At 41.9% G+C, this 20,308-nt stretch overlaps 1 protein-coding gene and 1 pseudogene across 6 annotated transcripts in view; one reads left to right on the top strand and one right to left on the bottom strand.

Annotated features, from left to right (window-relative positions):
• Positions 1 to 20,308, top strand: part of SLC24A2 (solute carrier family 24 member 2) — a 279,623-nt gene that overhangs the window by 105,606 nt on the left and 153,709 nt on the right. The gene's annotated exons all lie outside the window — the stretch shown is intronic.
• Positions 14 to 721, bottom strand: LOC110144192 (large ribosomal subunit protein uL13m pseudogene; annotated as a pseudogene).

Here is a 20,308-nt window from a genome sequence, read left to right as displayed (position 1 = left end):
CACAATAAAATAGTTCTATAAAATAACATTTTACTGCAATTTCCTAATGAAGGAATATCCCTTCCCGACCTTTCCCCACAAACTTTCAGCTCCCAGGGCAGGTTTCCCATCAGAAGGCAGCTGTTGCTTCATCCTGCCCTGAGGAAGGAGTTTCAAGCACCACACCATTATTTTCTGAAATTTTCTTCTTCCTACAGCCGATAATCCTCAGGTGGAGACCAAACTCTTGGAAGAGCCTCTATTTCTTCTTGTGTGTACTCATCTAGACGTCTGGGCACCTTTCGTGGTTGAGGAAGCTCTTCTGTTAAATTCTTAAGAATATCTTCTGGTATATCTTCATCTGGGAAAAGATGCAACCTCTGCGTCAGAGTTCCTCTGTGAAGGTTTTTTGGCAGCATGCCATAAATAGCTAGTTTTACGATTGCTACTGGACCCTTCCGGTGAAGTTGAGCAGCTGTTACTTGTTTAAACCCACCTTGGTAGCCAGTATGTGAGGAGTATACTTTTTGCTCCCATTTGTTTCCAGAAAATGCAATGTGCCTTGTGTTCATGATGACAACATGACCCCCACACTCAGCTGATGGTACACAGGCTTATGCAATCCTTGAAGTCTAACCGATGCCAGGGCAGCAAGCTTGCCAGGGGTCTGCATTTTCCCATCTAAGAGATACCAAACTCAGGCAAAAGTGGCCCATTGCCATCCGTGTTTTCCTGTTCTCATTTTTCTAGTCTCCATCCCATTCCCCTTGTATATCTTGTCAGGTTTATCTCTATTTCATGTTTTGATGCCCCTGCGGTGCCCTGGGCAGACCCGCCATGCTCCCGAGGGGCATTTCCACGCTTCAGCCAGGACCCAGGGATATCTGAATTCTTTGTGATAAATCCCTATAGGTGATATTAAAAATTATATGCAGTTTAAAGTACATTTCTCAGCATTGCATTTTCAACCCTTGAAACATGTAATGCATGTTCATCTAATCACAGTTCTTCTTATCTTTCCTTTGGTCAGCATTCACCTTTAAAAAGTCTCTAACCAGTAACTTACCCTATAGCCTTCTCTTAATCAGAGAATAAAAGTGAAATAAGTTGTAAAGGTCTGGAGATATAAATATACTTTGTTCCCCACAACCTGAATAACAAATCAGTTCTAGTTGTTGTTTAGTCACTAAGTTGTGTCCCACTCTTTGTGACCCATGGACTGCAGCACACCAGGCTTCCCTATCCTTTACTACCTCCCGGAGTTTGCTCGAACTCATGTCCATTGAGTTGGTGATGCCCTCCAAACATCTCATCCTCTGTCGTCCGCTTCTCCTCCCATCTTCAACCTTTCCCACCATCAGGGTCTTTTCCAATGAATTGGCTCTTTGCATCAAGTGGCCAAAGTATTGGAGCTTCAGCATCAGTCCTTCCAATAAATAGCCAGGATTGATTTCTTTGGGATTGACTAGTTTGATCTCCTTGCTGTCCAAGGGAGTCTCAAGAGTCTTCTCCAGCACCACAGTTCAAAAGCATCAATCCTCCGTGCTTAGCTTTTTTTATGATTCAACTCTCACATCTGTACCTGACTACTAAAAAAACCATAGCTTTGACTATATGGACATTCGTTGGCAAAGTAATGTCTCTAATTTTAATATGCTATCTGGGTTGGTCATAGCTTTTCTTCCAAGGAACAAGCATTACTCCTTATCTACTTATTTTTTTAGATATTTATTTTATATGAAGAAGATAACAAAAAATTTTAAGTCTAATTAATGGATAAAGACAACTGAGAGAGAGAGAGACATAAATGGAGAGAGAGGTGGAAGCAGGAAGGAAGGGAAGGAGGAAGGTGACAGGAAGGAAGGAAGAAAAATTGCCGAAGAAGGCACCTTTTTAAAATTCACGTTCCTCTTTTCCCTGACACTGTTTTCTATCTGTAAGAAGTATCTTAAAAACAAAAGTGACCTTTTAGAAGGGACAGAAAAAACAACTTTAGTGTGTATCAGCCTTGTCAACGTCCTGTTCTGTTTTTATCCTCTAAATGTACTTCACTGAGAAGAGCTTGGAAGCATCTTCATACTATAGATATATAAAGAGTAATAGTTAAGATATATAAAGGCAATGCTTTCATCTATTGATTTCTTGGCTTGGAACAGGGATACTAACAACTGAGAAAGAAATAACTATTTTCTGTAGCAAAATCAATGAATAATATGAATAATAGACATTTATGGTGCACCTACTGTGAGCTAGATCCTGGGCCAAAGAGTTTCAACTATACACATATATGTATGTATGTATATACACATACATGCACATATATATATACACGCATACACATATATCTACATATATATACACACATACATACACACATGAGTAGATATGTCAACACTTACATAGAGGGGCCTACACTTTCATGAATATTCCTTCATCTTATTCCCACAGTTTCCCAGTGAGTTGATGGTATCTCAAGAGGCATAAGAGAGGTGATTAAGTGACTTGACAAAGGTCAAATGACTAACAAGTGTGTGCTTTTAAGATCTTGAAAAAATAGGAGGATTTGTGAATTGCAAACATTTGATTATTAACCAGCATTCATTCATTCAACAAACTTTTATTGAGTACCTACTATGTGCTGGACATTTTGTTAGGTTCTAGGCAGACTCCATCGAGAATCCAAAGTCCTTGCCCTCAGAAAGCTTATAGTCTTGAGGAGGAAAGAGACACTAAACACATCAAATGAAATACTGAAATATAGTGACACGTGTTTGAAAGAAAAATAAAGCAGATTGAGTGAATAAAGAATATTCAAAGGATGAGAAGCCATTACTACATCTGAATTCATCAAATATATAAAGCATCTTTTTCCTTACAATCCAGAAGGAAAACCATGTTTTATGTCTTACTACTGGCATATTTTATCCACAGAGAAGCCGCAACATGTAATTAAAAGCATAAAAAAGAAAGGTCTTCATAAGGGAGCTTCCATTTCATCTTGCAGTGCTCTAGTTCATCAACATCTAAATTGAAGTCTTCTTCAAGTATGGCTCCGAAAAAATTTGGTCAGATCATTGTTAGTGTCTATAAGATTCAGATGGGAAAAAGCATTCTCAAAATCTGTCTTTGGAAGTCTGTTCCCAAAGTTCAGGTAGTGACTCTTTTGTGACTTTTATAGATATGACTTGTTTCTACTTAATATGGCTTCCTACTAAGGTTTGAAAGAATTTCAAAATTGCATTTTAATTATGTGTACATAGTTACCACTCATTTATAAGTATGTCATTTGGTGGCCCTTTCTTTTGGATATGGGATAAGGCAATGAACTTCTAAGTCATTCTTTACCCCTTTCTGTTGAGAGAAGGTAGTAATCATGTACTCAAGCTCTTGCAAAAGTCCAAGTTTGACTGTTATACTCGTCTTTCCAATGCCAGTATTTGCCTGCACACACCTTCTGCCTTGGAGTATAAAGCTGAGACTTTGGGGGTGTCAGGGGGTTTCCTGGATGACTCAGTGGTAAAGAATCTGCCTGCCAATGCAGGAGACACAGGAGATGCAAGTCCGGTCCCTGGGTCGGGAAGATCCCCTGGAGGAGGAAATGGCAACCCACACCAGTATTCTTGCCTGGAGAATATCATGGGCAGAGGAACCTGGTGGGCTACTGTCCATAGGGTCACAAAGAGTTGAACATAGCTGAGGATGCACACGCTTGGAGGGGTCAGAGCAGAGGGAAGGGGATAGAGGGGGCTCATGAAAACGGCACTGAAACACAGGCTCTGTGAGTAACACAGCTTCTCAGGGAAGAATCTGACATCCTCACACCTGGTGTTCCTGACTTGAAGACCAGTACTTGTTCCATACAGAGCTAGTATTTTGCAGTGAGTAGCATAAACATCACTGGGGCTCTTGAAAAGATTTTAGGTGGTACAACAAACATTTTTAATGATTATATGCTTATTTTAACATAGAGTGGAGAAAGTATGTAATTGGTAGACTAAACCCATGCTTTCTCTAAATGTATTACCTAGAATCAGCAAGGATGTATTTAAGTAGAAGAAAAGTGAGTCCACTTCAAGGAAAGTGAGTGAAAGTGAAGTCACTCAGTCGTGTCTGACTCTTTGCGACCCCATGGACTAGCCCACCAGGCTCCTCCGTCCATAGGATTTTCCAGGCAAGAGTACTGGAGTGGGTTGCCATTTCCTTCTCCAGGGGTAGTAGGTTAGTAATAGTACACACAACCATGACAGTGGCCCATGGAGGACTGAGTCAGCAGGAACAGAGCCCTCCACGTGGTCTTCAGCCACCCCAAGCTCTGGGAAGACTGGCTCCCAGTAGTTCTTTTCTTAGTTTTCTAAATAACCTCCTCGGCTCCCATCTCTCTGTACCCATGAAATGTTCTTCTCTTCCTTGGGTGTATATTTCACAGCTCAGCCTTCCTTGTGGTCACCACATCAATGTAAGTCGCAGGGGTCAACAGGCACCATGCTGAGCCTTATTCCATCCTGAGACCTCTGGCTCCTAATGAAAGACCCTTCCAGAACCTCTCTTACAGGCGTGTGCATCCTATGCTTGTGGGGGTTCCTCTCATTCTGTCTTGGTTATATCTTCAAAGACAGAGAGTGTTCCAGTGTTGCCAGTGGACTTAACTTGAATAAAACATCTCCTTGAGTTAGATTTCTGGCGTTAGACTTCTGAAATTATCTTGGGCAGCTTCAAAGGTGTTTATTATGTAGAGATTTGTCTATAAATCTATGATTCTTTTGCTTCATTGCAATGCTGTTTTCTCTTTTGCTGGTGCACACACACACACACATAAAGAAAGGAAGTAGGCCTCTTTGGTGGTGAATATACTTCAGCCAATCCCTCCTTTCCTCCCAGGATCTACTGTGCACTGTGCGCATCCATTGTTTAGCACCAGCTGTTATCCTATGAACCATAGAGGAAAACGATTTAGAACTTCGGGACTGAATTTTCTTTAAAATGGGAGAAGTTACACTTACCTATACGATAAGTCAAAGAGTTAGGTGATAATGTATAAAAACCTAGTGCATAGAATTGTCTGTACTTTTTTAAATGACAGTAAATAAAAAGAAAAAGGAAATGCATTAACTTAGAAAATGAGTTGTCCAGCAGCTTCAGGCATGGCTGAATCTAGGGAGGTATCAAGCAATACATTTGGGTTTTGCTTCTCTCTGTATTTCTCTTGCCTTCAACATTGTTTTTTTCTCCATTGTCTTCTGACTCAAGCTCTTTGTACAATAAACAAGAAAGACATAAGCAACTCTGTGTGTTCATTGCATCAGCCGAGCATCCATGTCCTGGTCCATTCAGACAGCTGTAACAAAATACTGGAGACTGGATAGCTTATAAGTTTATTTGTCACTGTTCTGGAAGTTGAAGATCAAGGTGCTGGTCGGTTCAGTGTCTGGTGAGAGCTTGCTTCCTGATTCACTGACAGCATCTTTCTGCTGTTTCCTCCCATGGTACCAGAGGTTAGGGAGCTGTGTGAGGTCTCTTTTATAAAACAGTAATTCAGGAGGGCTGCACCCTTGTGACCTGAGCACCGCCCACAGGCCCTGCCTCCTCATACCATCACGTCAGGCATTAGAATTCCAACTTGTGAATTGGGCACAAATGTGCAGAATATAGAAACCCCCAAAGGAGAGCCAACTGCTCTTTCCCAGTGGTTCCTCCATCAATTCCAGCATTTAACCAGCTGGCAGCTATGGCCAGGAAGTATAATACAGCAACTGAACCAGACCAAGCCACCTGGTCCCATGAAGCTGAGGATGGGATCCAGTCCTCCCTCCACACAGTAGAAGAGAAAGTGGTCCTCCATGACGGCTGAGGTGCTGTATCCAAAAAGAGGGATAGATACTGGTGGGAGAAAACATCAGCGCTAGTATAGGGCCTTACACATGAGAGGTGGCCAGAAGTGAAAGCCTTTTGCTTATGATGAAAATGACATTAGTGCTACAGTGACAAGTCCTTTTCCTTTCATATCAACTGGTCTGTGGCATTTACTCCTTGAAAAGTCTCATAAACATGATGTCATGGATCTCATTACCATACTCTATAATAGAATGAATATTCTGAGTATTAGTTATGTTGAAAGAAGTGCCTTAACATCCAGATGTCTCTCAATTGCTCCCCTTACTAGTGAGAATATCAGATCATCAGAGTTGTAGCAATCTTGTTGACACAAATTGAGTAATCTCAGAATGTGACTTTTTGAGGAAAGCTCAAACCTTTATAAAAAATTGTAGGACAAGTGACTGATTAGCTGCAATTTTTCCCTCTTTGGGAAGCCCTAGTATAAAAGGGCACTAGCTAGGGAGTCTGGAAAGCTGTACCATTTATGGCTTCAACCACTTAATGAGCTCATGTACTTAGACCACTTAATGAGCCTCCTCTGTAAAATGGCAATAATGATAATTGATTTGTTAGGTTGTGTTGAAAATGTGAAGTAATGATAAGTAAAATGACTAAGAAAATAGTTGTTATCAATGCAGTCCCTAATATATGTTCTTTCTCCTCCATCTCAGTAAAGGGATCTTTCATTAAAGATTTATTGTTTTAATAAATGTACATTAATTTATTCCATAGAATTTAAAATCTCAGATTTATGTAAGATTTAAACCAAACTACAGTTGATCCTTTGAACCACACAGCTTTGAACTCTGCAGGTCCACTTATATGTGGATATTTTTCAACAGTAAATGTTGCAGTAATGACACAATCCAAGGTTGGTTGGAACCACAGCTATGGAGGAACTACTGATCCAGAAGAACTACATATATGGAAACACACATGTGGATGGCCAACTACAAGTTATGGGCTTCCCCAGTGCCTCAGCAGTAAAGAATCTGCCTGCAGTTCAGGAGACACAAGTTTGATCCCTGTATGGGGAAGATCCTCTGGAGGAGGAAATGGCAACCCACTCCAGTATCCTTGCCTGGAAAATCCGATAGACAGAGGAGTCTGGTGGGATACCGTTCATGGGGTCACAGAGTCGGACACGACTGGGCGACTGCGCAACTGTTAAGTTGTTAACTGTTAAGTTATACACAGATTTTCAGTCGTGTGGAGGGTCCAAATCCATAACTTCATATAGTTCAAGGGTCAACTGTAATTTATCTTATGCACTCAGCTGTAGCACTAGTAGCTTGTAGCTTAACCTTGTGAGACATTATATTTACTCAAAATAACACACTAAGAGAATTTAAATTCTGAGAGTTTTGAGCATAGCATTGGGACATGCAAAATAAGAACCATGCCTGTGGCTTAGAGAAGGCCATGTATGCTGGGGACACTTAAGAAACCCAGAATCAGTGAGATATTTTTAAAATTTCTCCAAGTGTACTTCTAGTGTATTTTCTCAGTGAAAGTTATTCACCAGGAACACATCTGATTTGTATCTTAAAATGAAGGGAAAAACAAAACTCATTCGAAGGAAATCTGATCTCTAGTCAACTGAAGTACAACTCTTTTTTTTAAAACAGGAAAAATCCCCAGCACTTTCTCATAGACCCCAACCTCTATTTGCAGTCACCTTTAGGTTCAGTTTTCAAATTCAGATTTAACAAAAATGTAATCCACCTACCAAAGAGCATCTAGCGTCTTATTAGCAATTACACGTGTTCTCTTGTTTTGGTTTTGCCATCGTACAATGAGGGAGATGTTATTCCCTCATTTTGCAGAAAGAAAAAAAAAACTGAGGTTCTGGAGAAGTTACATGATTTGCTTAAAGTCACACAAGCAGGGAGCCAGCAAGCCCAGGTTATCAGGTTTGCCCGACTCTAAGTCCAGGGATCTCTTTATAGAATATGAGTAGCATGTGTGCTGTATGCTGTGTTTAGTCACTTCAGTCATGTCTGACTCTTTGCAAACCCATAGACTGTAGCCCGCCAGGCTCCTCAGTCCATGGGATTCTCCAGGCAAGAATACTGGAGTGGGTTGCCATTTCCTCCTCCAGGGGGTCTTCCTGACCCAGCAATCGAACCCATGTCTTCTGCATCGCAGGCAAATTCTTTACCGCAGAGCCAGTAGGAAGCCCTATTAGTAGCACGCTGCACACTCAAATGAAGTTTTTATTTTTTTTTATTTTTTTTTATTTTTTTTTCCATTTATTTTTATTAGTTGGAGGCTAATTACTTTACAGCATTGCAGTGGTTTTTGTCATACATTGAATTAGCCATGGATTTACATGTATTCCCCATCCCGGTCCCCCCTCCCACCTCCCTCTCCACCCCATCCCTCTGGGTCCTCCCAGTGCACCAGGCCTGAGCACTTGTCTCATGCATCCAACCTGGGCTGGTGATCTGTTTCACCCTAGATATACATGTTTCGATGCTGTTCTCTTGAAACATCAAATGAAGTTTTTAAATGAAGTTTTATTAAATGTGTTTCACATTTAATAGCACCTTTCTTCATCAAGATTTCTACAAGCTGAACAATTGATTTGCAAGTTATTTATAGAAATCATTTCACCCCTCACTGAAAGCAACCTTTACAGAGCTTTTCTTGAAGCATACAGAAATATTGCCTAGCAGGTTAATGAAATGGTAAAAGGAGAGATAAATTATTAGAAACTACCGAGAGTTGATGCATAAATACAGGAAGATACACGAATGGGGCAGAGGGATGATTCCACGTGGAATTGCCAAGACTGAGGAACATTTCATTAACACGGGCTTTTTTTATCACTGCCCAGGTCTTCTCAAGGGATCAGGGCACCTGACTGGAGAGTATATCACTCAAATTACTGGGTCCAAAATCAATCCTATAACTTGGAGTATTTACCAAGACAGTGGAAAGTAGTAACTGGTGGGAAACTGAGGCAGACTCAAGGCAAAAGGCAAAGGTCAAAGCCAGAGAACCAGCGCCAAAGTCACATGAATGGGGAAGGTAGAACCGCAAACCAGAAGTAAGCCATGAGCTGCAAAACTTGGAAGCTCTGGAACAAGTTGAGAACTGTGGTATGGGGCATGTTGGAACAATTGTTTCAGAATGAAGAATGTGGCCAGCAGAAGAAAGTCAGAAGCCCTTTTCTGTCACACCCACCACCCGATGTGTGGGACCACCTGCCTGGGCAAAAGGCATTGACTTGGCTACTTGCTCTCAGGTGCATGCCACCTTCAAGTCTTCCACATGAATTCCCACAGAGTGTCCTAATGACATGTAAAATTTTAATTTACTTAGCACTATGCAGGCAGGAGTAAGTCATGGCCCATTTTAACACATTCCCAAAACACAGTGAATTGGTTAACTCGTGCTGGCTAGCATGACAGTCAGTGTGGAGCTGGGTTAGGACTCAGCTCTGCAATGCCACCATCTTATCATCTCCGGAGATGGCTTTTTCCAGTTTTCTTACATAATATACCTACTCTTCTCACCTTTTGGCTCCCATCGTGGGAAGAACCATATTCTAAACTTCATTTCTTCTTCAACAAGGCTGGAAGAAACTCACCACCCTGGAACCTCCCAAATGAAAACCTCCTAATGTTTGCCCATCAGATGCACTCGGGGTTTCATCTTCCTTCATTTTTCCGGTGTTGTGGTGCTCAGTTCCAGTGTGGAAGTGTGACCCTCCCCAGCGCATGTACTAACTGCTGGAGGACATGTGTACTCTCTCCCCTTGATCATCACAGAAACGGGTTTTGTCCATCCTATCTGAAGGCATCGTCAGTCATCAGCGTTTCTTGAGTGGAGCTCTGCTCTCATGACATCACCCAGGTTCTAGAGAGAGACCCCTGGGGGTAGGGGGCGGCCTCTCTTTCCCTCAGCTTCAGCATCCTGAGGTCTACTTCGGGAAGGGAACTATTCTTCTAGCACCAACTACACAGCTGAAGGAAGCCTCCCTGTCTGTATCCTGGGCCTTAGACATTTGAGTAAAATGATACAAAAACAGAAAAAAAAAATTTTTTTAAGTTGGGGCCAATGGCCCTGTAGGGAGACACCCATCAGTTCCCACTGCCCAGAACCCCAGAGAACACTATGCCTATTGTTTCTAAACTTGATTCCTGAATTTCTTTCAATCCACTTAGTTCTCCCATTTCTCTCAAATAAATTCCCTTTTCCATGTTAACAGAAAGTTTCTTTTTTGCTTGCAACCATAGAATCCTAAGGGCTAGCCCCGAAGAGGGTAATGGTAAGGAGCCAGAGAGGAACTGCCAGGAAGCATCAGGAAAAAAAGAGGGTGTATAGAGCTCAGGTCCCCAGGGCGTGGCTCCTTGCCTAGTGTCCTGGGCATCAGATCACCAACAGTGTTCTTAAATGACTCCCCCCAAACTGTTTCTTGCTTGCTGTTTTCTTCAGTCATGTCCAATTTTTTGTGACCCTATGGACTATAGCCCGTCAGGCTCCTCTGTCCATGGGATTTTCCCAGTAAGAATACTGGAATGGGTTGCCATGCCCTCCTCCAGGGGATCTTCCCCATCCAGGGATCCAACCCATGTCTCCTGCATTGCAGGCAGATTCTTTACTGCTGAGCCACTGGGGAATCCTCCCATTTAACCACAGAAAAGCTACCCTGTCTGTATTCAGTTGTTTTCCCTGAGCTAGATTTCCATCACCCATTGCAATAATCCTTGCTACTTCAGCAGCAGCTCTAATCGAAAGCCTCCAATTAATAGAAGTGGGTAAATGAACTGAACGTTGTTTAATTAATGAAGTTTGGTTGACCGCATCTTTCATGTAAAATATGAAGATGTTTCAAAGAGAATTTTTAATCATTCAGAGCACAATTTGCGAGCAAGATGCTGGCTACTGAGTTTGTAATGTAGGTCACTTGATTAGAATGGCTGTGTGCAACCAGACCAAATGGCCATCACCTCTTCCAGACCCTTCCATTTCTAGAAGGACAGTAAGCTCATCTACAGCCTTGAAAATACATTTCGGCATCCATGTCATCTCCCTGGAACCCCCTGCATTCCCTCTGCTAAAGCAATCACTCTTTGCCTCCCTCCGATGCACTAAAGACCTGTATTTCCCATTGGCCAGCTTTGTACTTGTTTCTAGCCTCCCTCTCTCCCACTAATCTGTGAATTCCTTACCTGTGGGGGTTTTGCCTTCAGTGATTTTCCAACAGCACTTATTATGGTGTCTAAACTGTAATAACCAGTAAACACTCAGCTAACATTCTTTAAAGGGATTTGCTCTCCTCTCTTTGGCAAGTTTCCTACACTAGAATTTTACATCAGCATTTTGCTAGGAATGAGATTTGTGAAGCTAAATATTCATTGTGGGCTCATGACTTTACTGCAACCTTAGTTTGCATTTTTTTTTTTACCGTAAGTCTTTTTCTTTTTAAAAACCACTGCTATCAGTTTTGTTTTGTTTTTTAATCCATCTCACTCCAAGGCAGTGGAGCCAATCAATACATAAAGTAAAAAGAATGGAAAATGGATGAAAGTCATTCCTTGTTCTGGAGGCTTCCTTTGGGCCCTACCTTCAAAAATCTTCCACATCTTCCATCACTTGCTAGAAGGAGTACAAAAAATTAGTTCCAATAATTACATATTTTAAGATCAACTCTAGATATATCTCTTTGATCCTGAATTAAAGATGCTGTGCTATTTCTTGCCGTGCATTCCTGTGTTTCCTCATGCTGTATTTCTCCTGTTCCCTGTCCTGCTGCTGTGTCACACAAGATAATGTACTGATTAGACTTTGCCATGGAAACAGGCTTCTGCTTTGGGGTTTTCCATGTACCATGGCCACAGGGATCGAGACTGTTTCACTCCTGGGGCTCGGTATTGAAGTTTTTTCTGCTTTTGACATTTTTGTTAAAATTTATAAGAAGGGAAACAGCTCTATAAAAGGTTTACTATTACAGGAAACGGACATCTTTATTCCTTCTAGTACTTATTAGCAATTTAAGGGACGGTCTCTCCCATTTAGGCTGACAGAATGGCCTACGTTTTGCACTCAGCCACCTCAGTCCTATATGTACCCATCTACTACCAGTACCAAAAGGAAGTTACTAAGCTTAATTTTGTGTGTGCTGCCTTAGCCATTGAGAATCTTACTGCCGGCCCAGGGAACATTTCCGAATGTTCGTCACTGCAAGTCAGCACTGTTAAAATTAGAATCTCACTTCAGTAAATGCTCATGTAAAGCGCATCCATGATGCAAGATAATGAGTTTCAGAGGCCCCTAACTAGGTCCCAATTCCAATTAACCTTCGGCACAGAGGTCTGCATAGGAAATGTCAACAGGAAGATGAAACGGGTGGATTTGGGCAGGAGAAATGATGATAAATCAGCCCAGTGGAACCCATCCATCAGTGCCTATTTCGGTGGCACGAAGGAATTGTTTTTGCAAACGAGTATCTGTCACCCCCTCTCAAATATTCTGCAAGCATAATATACTGTTTCCCAGACACAGGTTGGCTGAATGAGTCACTAGATAGTAAAAGTAAATGATCTCTCCACTCGTTAATCTGTAGCTCCAGAGAATGTGTTTGTGATGCTCATGCTAACTGAGAACAAAGATGGCCAAACCTGCTGTTGTTCTGTTAGCAGGCTGTGTTACTGCCCACCACTTTAGAGTCTGTGGTTGTGCTACAGAGAGACTGTCTTGACTCAAAAACTGTTTTTAACTGAGCAATATGAATTAGAGACAAAGGGAATGGAGACACCAAAATCCCAGTGAGACCCCATTTCTCCACTCACAGATGGTTTGCTTCCTGCTCAGTGCCCCAGACCTCAACTGAGCCACGCTGAGGGATACTGCAGTGAACAAGAGAGCCAGTATTTCTGCCCTCTTGTGATTACCTTCTAGAGGAGGGAGCCAGAAAACAAAACAAATAATTTAGCAGGTGAATTTGCAGCAATATGGATGGACCTAGAGATTATCATACTAAGTGAAGTAAGTCAGAAAGAGAAAGACAAATACCATATGATGTTACTTTATGCGGAATCTAAGATATGACACAAATGAACTTATCTGTGAAACAGAGACAGACTCAGACGTAGAGAACAGACTTCTGGTTGCCAAGCAGGAGGGGTGTGGAGGAGGGAAGAATTGGAAGTTTGGAATTAGCAGATTTGAACAGTCATATGTAGGATGGATAAACAGGGTCCTACTGTACCACCCAGGGAATAGTATTCAATATCTGTAATAAGCCATAATGGAAAAGAAAAGAATATGAAAAAGAATATATATATATATAGTATCATATCACATATATATAGTATCATATCATATAGTATCATATATATATATATACACACATATATATGTGTATATATATATATATATATATATATATATGTGCTTCCCAGGTGGTACAGTGGTAAAGAGTCTGCCCGCAGTGCAGGAGACACAGGTTCGATCCCTGTGTTGGGAATATCCTCTGGAGAAGGGGCTGGTTACCCACTCCAGTATTCCTGCCTGGAGAATCCCATGGACAGAGGAGCCTGACAGGCTATAGTCCATGGGGTCACAGAGAGTCAGACACTACTGAGCGACTAACGCGCACACGCGCGCTCATGTGTGTGTGTGGGTGGGTATGTGTGCACGTGTGTGTGTGCATGCATGTGTGCGCACGTGTGTGCACGTGCGTGTGTCCATATGTGCGTGTGCGTGTGTGTGCATGTGTGTGCGCGCGTGTGAGCACGTGTGTGTGCATGCATGCATGTGCGTGTGTATTTATAACTGAATCACTATGCTGCAGCAACTAACACAACTTTGTAAATTAACTATGAACTGAAATAGAGTGTTAGTCACTTTGTTATATCTGACTCTTTGCGACCCCATGGACTGTGGTCCATCAGGCTCCTCTGTTCATGGAATTCTCCAGGCAAGAATACCCTTCTCCAGGGGATCTTCCCAACCCCGGGGATCGAACCTGGGTTTCCTGCATTGTAAGCAGATTCTTTACCATCTGAGCTACAGGGAAGCTATACCAACTATATTTCAACATATCAACTGTACTTCAATGAAATAGATTTTTTAATGTTAAAAATTTAAAAAAATAAATTAGCAGGTTGAGAAGTACAATGGAAACACATGAAACAGAGAAGAGAGAGGGAATGCCGGAGGGCAGGGAGCCTCCATTTGAAATGAGGTGGGAAGGCCTCCTTGGAAAAAGTAACATTTGAGCAAAGATTCGAAGGAAGGGAGCTTTGAAGACATGAGGGCTTTTGGATATCTGGGGTGAAAGGCATTCCAGGGAGGAAGAGCAAGGTCAAGACCCTGAAGTGTAGCTGGAGAAACTTGAGCAAGGGCAGGTGGGGTCAGAGAGGAAGGGTGAGTGGGGGCCCTCATACACCTGGAGGCTCTCTGTGAGGGCTTTGGTTTCTGGTCTGAGACAGGAAGCCATCTGGGAGGTTTCCAGCAAAAGATAGGCATGTTCTGACAGCATTCTGTACAGGGTCGCCCTGCCTACTCTGCTGATAACCAGCTAAATGGGGCAGGAGGAGGAGACAGAGAGACCAATAAATAATTCAGAGATTATTGCACTTAGGCAGAAAGTGATGGGCCCAGTAGTAGCAGTAAGGGCCTCAAGAAAAAGTCAAATTCTAGATGCACACACACACGCACACACACCACACACACCTGATAAATATTCAGAGTGTTTCAAGTCAGCAAAAATGTCAGAGCATTTATTTATGTCAGCTCTTGACAGGAAAGAAAGCTGTCACTAGTTGTATTTATGAGCTTCTCAACACTGTGAAATCGAGGCATTTTCAAGGCTTTGAAGCTATGACTCTTTGCCTTAAGATAAGTAAATTTGCATCACGTGAAAGATCATAGGGATAAGGGAACCCCCAAAGTGAAATTTATATTCTCATAATTTTCACTGTGAAAATTATATATGGGGAACTGTCTTCATTTCCCATAATGTTGAAGAAAGTGCAATTAGTAAAATAGATAGCCAGTAGGAGTTCGATGTATGATTCAGGGAACCGACAGCCAGGGCTCTGTGACCACCTAGAGGGGTGGGATGGGGAGGGAGGGGGGTTCAAGAGGGAGAGAACATATGTATACCTAATGCCAATTCATGTTGATACATGGTAAAAAGCCATCACAATGTTGTAAAGTAATATCCTCTAATTAAAAAACAAAAAGAAGGTGCAATTAAAGCACTGTTATTGCTCACTCAGCCACTTCAGTGGATGAAAGTTGGACAAAAACGCTAGGCTTTTCGCAGAACCTCATCCCCTGTGGGGAAGCCGCTGCAGCGGCATCACTCCTTGTAGGCAGTCTGCTTTCTTCAGGTTCCTCCCTGGTGCCCACCTTTGGGCAGTGGATTCGCCTGGTTTGGGCCATCTGAACCACACCCAGCTGTAAGTGTGCCCTGACACTTTCGGCACCTGTCCTTGCCTTTGCATATCTGTGGCTTCATCTAGCCCACCCAGTTCTCCTCCTCTACCACCAGCCTTCAAAGCTCAGCCCAGCGACACCCCCCACGCCCGCCACTGCCTTCTGACAGGCTGTGTTCATCCTGTCACTTCCATTTCTCCCACCACCACCCACCCCCCATTGAGTACTTCTCAGTGTTAATGAATTTCTGTAACTGTCTTCCCTCTAGACAGTGAACATCCTGAGCGCAGGGACTCTGTAGTCCCATTTCTAAAATAACATTGCTCAGCGCCAGTGTGTCGAACTGATAGACGTCTGTTTGAAAGAGTCCTATTGTTATATGTTGGATAGTTGCATTTGCAAGAACCAATTAAGATTCCTTCCTGTGGTGATGACAACTGTTTATTCCGAGTTTGCAGGATCCCTGGTACTGAGCGAGGCATGTAACACACGTGATCTCATTGAAACCTCCAGCGACCCTATGAGAAAGGCATTTCTATCCCACTGCAACCAAGGTCCAGAATGGCAAGGAAGTAATATATATCTTTCCTTTTAGTGATATATATCTTTATATGGGCTTCCCTGGTAGCTCAGCGGTAAAGCATCTGAGTGCAGTGCAGGAGACATGGGTTCAATCCCTATTTGGGGAAGATCCCTCAGAGAAGGAAGCGGTAATCCCCTCCAGAATTCTTTTTTTTTTTTTTTTTCATTTATTTTCATTAGTTGGAAGCTAATTACTTTACAATATTGTAGTGATTTTTGCCATACATTGACATGAATCAGCCATGGATTTACATGTGTTCCCCATCCCGACCCCCCCTCCCACCTCCCTCCCCATCCCATCCCTCTGGGTCTTCCCACTGCACCAGCCCTGAGCACTTGTCTCATGCATCCAACCTGGGCTGTTGGTCTGTTTCACCCAATTGATAGTATACTTGTTTCAATGCTATTCTCTCAGATCATCCCACCCTTGCCTTCTCCCACAGTCTAAAAGTCTGTTCTGTACATCTGTGTCTCTTTTTCTGTTTTGCATATTGGGTTATCGTTACCATCTTTCTAAATTCCATATATATGTGTTAGTATACTGTATTGGTCTTTATCTTTCTGGCTTACTTCACTCTGTATAATGGGCTCCAGTTTCATCCATCACATTAGAACTGATTCAAATGAATTCTTTTTAATGGCTGAGTAATATTCCATTGTGTATATGTACCATAGCTTCCTTATCCAATCATCTGCTGATGGGCATCTAGGTTGCTTCCATGTCCTGGCTATTATAAATAGTGCTGTGATAAACATGGGGGTACACATGTCTCTTTCAGATCTTGTTTCCTTGGTGTGTATGCCCAGGAGGGGGATTGCTGGGTCATATGGCAGTTCTATTTCCAGTTTTTTAAGAAATCTCCACACTGTTCTCCATAGTGGCTGTACTAGTTTGCATTCCCACCAACAGTGTAAGAGGGTTCCCTTTTCTCCACACCCTCTCCAGCATTTATTGCTTGCAGACTTTTGGATAGCAGCCATCCTGGCTGGCGTGTAATGGTACCTCATTGTGGTTTTAATTTGCATTTCTCTGATAATGCCACTCCAGAATTCTTGCCTGAAAAATCCAATGGACTGAGGAGCCTGGTGGGCTATGGTCCTTAGGGAAGCAAGAGTTGGACATGACTCAGCAACCACAGCACCACCATCTTTATGCAACCTTAGAAGTGACAATTTAGGGACTCTTGGGATACTATTTCTCTTTGACATGTAGATAAGTGTGCTGGCAATCTACAGACTGTTGGGTAAAAACCTGCCATAGTCTGGCCTACGATAACACAAAGTCAGGTGACAGGGTGGGGGACTGCTTCCCATGCTCTGCTGGTTCCTGTTCTCAATGGGAAGGCTACACTCTTGTCCTATGGGCATCACGGCGGAATTAGAGCTTGACTGCCTGGAAGCTCCTTCAACTCAGCGTACTGCCCTTTGTACAAGGCTTACTACCTTCTGTGAGGTTTGTGACACACAGACTGACTATAATCTATTATTTTTCATTAATCTCCTAATTCACATCTCTGTATGTTACATAATTGATTTTCTTATCCCAGTTATATTATGATAGGGTGTTTCTGTAGTTACTTGAAGAGCTATGAATTTGCATTGCATGCATGCATGCTAAGTCACTTCAGCCATGTCCAACTCTTTGTGACCCTATGGACTGTAGTCCGCCAGGCTTCTCTGTCCATGGGATTCTTCAAGCAAAATACTGGAGTGGGTTGCCATGTTCTCCTCCAGGGGAGTTTTCCTGACCCAGAGATCAAACCCGCATCTCTTAGGTCTCCTGCATTGGCAGACAGGTTCTTTACCTCTAGCGCCACCTGGGAAGCCCCATGAATTTGCAGTTCAGTTCAGTTCAGTTCAGTCTCAGTAGTCAATTCATATCAATTCTATAAAGAGTAAGAAGGTATGCCTTCTTATATACCATTATAAAATATGCCAGATAGACAATCTCCTAATTCCAGACATTTTTGCAAGTTTTATTTTAATGCAGGCAAATATGAGCTATTTAGTGAGAATTGGTTGAAAGGACAAAACGTCTGTGTTTGTTCATTATAAGGAGATCTTTAAATGTCTCCTTGACGTGCTGTGGTAATGCTTTCGATTTCCCTTGGGTGAAAAATAAAATTCAAGTGTGGAGGACCAGAAAAAGATCCTTCAATGTTTATTAAATAGAAATAAAGTATCACTTCAGACAGCAAAACCAGAGAGAAATCAGAAGGCAAGGGCTTTACTTGGTTGTCTTAATCACTTCATAGGGTTATCTGCCCAGGCTGCTTAGGAGGTATTGGAGTCTACACAAGCTTGGTGCACACTCCAATTTGAAAATCCTCCCAATGAGTAGGTAGTCGCAGAATGGGGTGCAAAGCTCCTTACCAGAAATAGATGTGGGAGAGGATACTGAGAACTATATAGACTAGTGCCTTAGGGTGGTGTGGTGCAGAGAGCGCCGAATTTAGAGTCAGAATAACAAATGGAAGCAGAAGCAAGAATAGTTTCCCATTACTGAGCACTGACTCTGTGCTTGGTACACTACCACCATCACCTCTTTTCATCTTCATAACAACTCCGGGAGTCTGTATTAGGAGCCCCTTATTAGTCATGAGGAATGAGACTCAAGGACGTTGAGTCATTTGCCTAAGGTTACAAACTAGTGTGACAGAGAAAGCTTGAGACCAAGACAATCCGGTTGAAGCCTCATTTATTTCTTTCTATGGCACTTTACTGCCAGGGACCTGGGTCTGTCATCATTTTTCATTGTTTTTACTATTATTATTATTTATGTGCTTACGTGTGTATTTATATTTTATGTTTGTATATTGTATGTTTATATTTTATGTTTGTTTACACACACTTTTTTTTTTTGCTTTTCCCTGGTGGCTCAGTTGGTGAAATATCTGCCTGCAATACAGGAGACCCTGATTCGATTCCTTCCTGGGTCAGGAAGATTTCCTGGAGAAGGGAATGGCAACCCTCTCCAGTATTCTTGCCTGGAGAATTCCACAGACAGAGGAGCCTGGCAGGCTACTGTCCATGGGATCCCAAAGAGTCAGACAGGACTGAGCGACTAACACTTTCACATTTTACATACATTTCTGTTATATGTATGCATTTGTTTATAGAAATATACAGTATATTTATGTTTATATATACATAAGTATACTTTTTGTATCTATTTGTATAAATTTATAATGAGACATATAATAGATACCATGCAGTCTAGAATGTGTATTATATTAATATATACCACATATAACTGAATATAGTATTTATATACACATAAATATATTTACATAGGTAATTGCCAAAATACATGAGACTTGAAGGTTTTATTCACTTTATTTTGGATTTTTCTAATAAAAAACTATTTTGTTGTTGGACTATTTATAATGAAATCCCTTAGAGCCTTCAGAATGGGAGAAAATAATAGCAAATGAAGAAACGGACAAAGGACTAATCTCAAAAATATACAAGCAACTCCTGAAGCTCAATTCCAGAAAAATTAATGACCCAATCAAAAAATGGGCCAAAGATCTAAACAGACATTTCTCCAAAGAAGACATACAGATGGCTAACAAACACATGAAAAGATGTTCAATATCACTCATTATCAGAGAAATGCAAATCAAAACCACAATGAGGTACCATTACACGCCAGTCAGGATGGCTGCTATCAAAAAGTCTACAAGCAATAAATGCTGGAGAGGGTGTGGAGAAAAGGGAACCCTCTTACACTGTTGGTGGGAATGCAAACTAGTAGAGCCGCTATGGAGAACAGTGTGAAGATTCCTTAAAAAACTGGAAATAGAACTGCCATATGACCCAGCAATCCCACTTCTGGGCATACACACCAAGGAAACCAGATCTGAAAGAGACACGTGCACCCCAGTGTTCATCACAGCACTGTTTATAATAGCCAGGACATGGAAGCAACCTAGATGCCCATCAGCAGACGAATGGATAAGAAAACTGTGGTACATATACACCATAGAATATTACTCAGCCATTAAAAAGAATTCATTTGAATCAGTTCTAATGAGATGGATGAAACTGGAGCCCATTATACAGAGTGAAGTAAGCTAGAAAGATAAAGACCAATACAGTATACTGATGCATATATATGGAATTTAAAAAGATGGTAATGATAACCCTATATGCAAAATAGAAAAAGAGACACAGATGTACAGAACAGACTTTTAGACTCTGTGGGAGAAGGCGAGGGTGGGATGTTCTGAGAGAATAGCATTGAAACAAATATACTATCAAGGGTGAAACAGATCACCAGCCCAGGTTTGATGCATGAGACAAGTGCTCAGGGCTGGTGCACTAGGAAGACCCAGAGGGATGGGATGGGGAGGGAGGTGGGAGGGGGGATCGGGATGGGGAATACATGTAAATCCATGGCTGATTCATGTCAATGTATGGCAAAAATCACTACAATATTGTAAAGTAATTAGCCTCCAACTAATAAAAATAAATG

Source organism: Odocoileus virginianus, chromosome 18 (assembly GCF_023699985.2).
Source record: "Odocoileus virginianus isolate 20LAN1187 ecotype Illinois chromosome 18, Ovbor_1.2, whole genome shotgun sequence".
Classification (NCBI taxonomy): Eukaryota; Metazoa; Chordata; class Mammalia; order Artiodactyla; family Cervidae; genus Odocoileus; species Odocoileus virginianus.
Note: the sequence above shows the minus strand (reverse complement) of the source record. Positions and strands in the feature narration are given on the sequence as shown.